Raw genomic sequence first — 3,437 nt, 5'->3', positions numbered from 1 at the left:
CGTTCTTGACAATGGGAGCAAGTATATTTACTTGAGCAGTCTTTTATCAAATGGGTCTGACATAGGCAATTAAAACAGAGGTTGTGTTCTCTCACAAACTTTCTGCGCTCCTGAGTTGGCAGGTGACGAAATTTGGAGCACTGAGAGAGAGTGTGTTGAGGTTTATTACACATTGGGCATTTGTAAGGTTTTGTGCGTTGTTCCGTCATGTGCGCTCGGATTTGGGAAAAGGAGTTGTTTTGAGAGTTCTGAGGAATGGGGGGTTTAGGGAATGGCCTACTGTTAGGGGGGGTTGGCCTCGAGTAGCTCATATTCGAAGGATTAGTCCGCGGAGGTTTGGGTGCACGAAATTGATCTACTCTTTCAACCACCTCGTATCGAGTAGTGAGGAACTGGTTAATTTGGGATCAATTCGGGAGGTCTTTCCTGGAACTGAGGGATTGCTCCCATAGGGTCACGGTGTTCTCAGGAAGCTTGGAGGTAACCAGGTAGATAAGAATGGGATCCCAGCTTTCGGTGGAGACTTGCTGGGTGCCTAGAATCTGGAGACAGTTGTTCACCGATGATTGCAGTCTCTGTATGTCTTCGCTATTTTCTATTGGGATGGGTTTTAGGTTCATAAGAGTGCGGATTTGGTTATCTAGTAGAACCCGTTTGTTTTCATAGCGAGCCTTTAGTGCTTCCCATGCCAGCTCGAAATTATCGTCACTCAGAGGGAATTGTTTAACTATTTGGGCAGCTTTTCCTTGCGTTTTGTACCTGAGATGGTACAACTTCTGCGCCTTAGTGAGCTTAGGGTGATTTATATAGACCGCCGTGAACATATCACGGAAGGACGGCCATTGCTCATAACCCCCATAAAAGGTTTCGGTGTCGCAAGGTGGGACGTTTAAGCTTATGCCTGAAGTTTCCTGAGGAAGTGATGTACTGGCTTTGGGAGTGGGACTTGTGGTTTGTGCTACTAACTGGAGTTGGTCTCCGATTTGGGCTTTTGTTTCTTCATATACATATAATCAAACATGACCCTTTATTTACTGTAGGCAGACGCTCTAAAGTCTTCGGGGAGGTCATGTTCTTCAATTTCCAAAGTCGAATCAAAGGCGTTTTGAACTCTATTCCAAAAGTTTTCTAGGCTCTTGTCTTTTATTTTCAGTACAGACTCAGTATTTTCTTCGATCGGGGCTGATCTGAATCGGGCGCAGTAATCCATCAAATTATCTGTCTCCGATATGAATTTAGTACATATGACCGATTGTTTTGCCTTTTTNATCTTTTATTTTCAGTACAGACTCAGACAGACTTTTCTTCGATCGGGGCTGATCTGAATCGGGCGCAGTAATCCATCAAATTATCTGTCTCCGATATGAATTTAGTACATATGACCGATTGTTTTGCCTTTTTTGGCTTTCCGCTTGTACGCGTAGAGCGCTGAGATTCCGCGGGGGTCTCGAGAATTTTTTCTTCTTCGCTCATTCTGGGACTTTTTGGCTTATCTTGAGTGCTAGTGAGACCTAGCATTCGAAGTCGAATGAGCGGACCTAATTAAGGTTGGGATGTGGGGGTGATCAAATACAATCGGGGCTTTACTGTGCGGTCGCAAATAATACGGTTTGAATTAATCACAGGGGAGCGCCTGGAAANTGAACGCCTGGAAACTAAGGGAGTGTGGGAAAACTAATAAGTGGGAAAATTCTAATTTTTTTTTTTTTTTTTAAGCCTTTATGAGGGATTTCGGATCACCGTGTTGAGAATTTTCACGCTTGACCCTGTTCACGCAAACCACAAATGGAGATAATTTGAGCGCAAAATGTATGATTACCTATCTAATGGACTGTATTTTATCTTTTCGAGCACTGTAACTGCCTTGCCTTTTTTATGGGTATTTGTTGTAGGGAGTTCACTGTACGTTATTTTATTTACTTTGTACCGCACTTTCTTTTATATGCCCAATACGTAGTTGGGTATGTGTATGAATGTATGTGTATATATATATATATATAGGGATTACTAAACGAGGGGTTAGTTATGTATTCCCAGCTATAATTCCTTGTATGTTTGTTTGGGATTAACTGATTAGCCGCTGTATATACTATGAGCTTTGGTATATGTGTATATATATATGTACGCCAAGTACTATTTGCTTGTATGCTACAGAATGTTATGTGAAGTACATATGTATATGTATTCTTGCAAAAGTCTTTGTGTGGGTAAAAAATTCGTGAAAATTGGCGCAAAAAAGGTAAAATTGGCGGGAAAAATGAAAATATGGCGGGAAAATTGAAAATTTATGGCCCGAGCAAGGGAAAATGTATGACTTAATGCTGGCGCTTACTAACCATACAAGGAATTATTTTCTGCCTTTTTTAATATCTTTGTTTCACCGCAGGGTTAGTAAAAAATTGATTTTTACTCACGGTTTTGCTGGGGATACTTGNGTATTCTTGCAAAAGTCTTTGTGTGGGTAAAAAATTCGTGAAAATTGGCGCAAAAAAGGTAAAATTGGCGGGAAAAATGAAAATATGGCGGGAAAATTGAAAATTTATGGCCGGAGCAAGGGAAAATGTATTACTTAATGCTGGCGTTTACTAAACATACAAGAAGTTATTTTCTGCCTTTTTAAAATCTTTGTTTCACAGCAGGGTTAGTAAAAAATTGATTTTTACTCACGGTTTTGCTGGGGATACTTGGTTTTGGGGTTATGGTATTCCACCGGTGCGGCTCTCTGTTGGCGCCGAAGGACCAATATTAAGGGGGGCTCTACTCCTCTTTAGGGTGCTGCGATTCGGGCGTGGAGTGGCGGAGATGGCGTTGCGGTTGAAGGTCGGCGAAGGTTGCGGCGGTGGTGGCTGGATGGTTCGCTGCTACTAGGGTGACGGTGACTGCCTTCTGGCGGCGATGCGGTATTCCCGCGGCGGGGATGCTGGTTTGGCGAGGATGGGGCTGTTGTGCTCCCGTGGGATGAAATGTGACACCGAAGACAGGTTTCGGCGGCTTCCTTGCGCAAACTCACTTGACTTTCAAAACGAGGGGAGTGGACTTGCGCGCTTACCGACACGGATTTGGCGACTGACCAATATTGTGACTCGAAATAAAAACCACAGAACTTGAACTTTAGGGTACAATTTCGTTTATTCAAATAAAATTGAGGACGGTGCTTTGATTAACGAAAAGGTATTCTGGGTTGCGACCGCACACGTAAAACTTTAAAAATTTATGTATGTATAATAATTCTTTGTTGACATTTGTCAACCTATATGTCAGCTGCGCGCGCTGCATTACCAACGCGCGTTGCCAACCACTCAAATTCAATGCAAACTACTTATAAAACTTTTACAATGCAAGTTAGGGTATTCACTAAATACGTTTTACAAGTTGGATAATTGAAGATACTAATAGGTAAATATAAATATGCAAGTTATCAATTTAAACAATTCAAT

The 3,437-nt window shown here is 42.0% G+C and overlaps 1 protein-coding gene across 1 annotated transcript in view; it reads right to left on the bottom strand.

The window, feature by feature from the left end:
* The window catches only part of LOC108364005 (uncharacterized), a gene marked incomplete at its 3' end in the record, with an annotated part of 13,114 nt that extends 10,166 nt beyond the window's left edge, over positions 1-2,948 (bottom strand). Inside the window, exon 1 of the mRNA XM_017617546.1 lies at positions 2,668-2,948. The remainder of the gene's footprint in view (positions 1-2,667) is intronic.
* Between the last annotated feature and the right edge of the window lie 489 nt (positions 2,949-3,437).

This window comes from Rhagoletis zephyria, unplaced genomic scaffold, assembly GCF_001687245.7.
Source record: "Rhagoletis zephyria isolate East Lansing unplaced genomic scaffold, Rhagoletis_zephyria_1.1 Rzeph_scaffold_01435, whole genome shotgun sequence".
In the NCBI taxonomy this organism is placed as follows: Eukaryota; Metazoa; Arthropoda; class Insecta; order Diptera; family Tephritidae; genus Rhagoletis; species Rhagoletis zephyria.
This window is presented reverse-complemented; position numbering and strand designations above follow the sequence as displayed.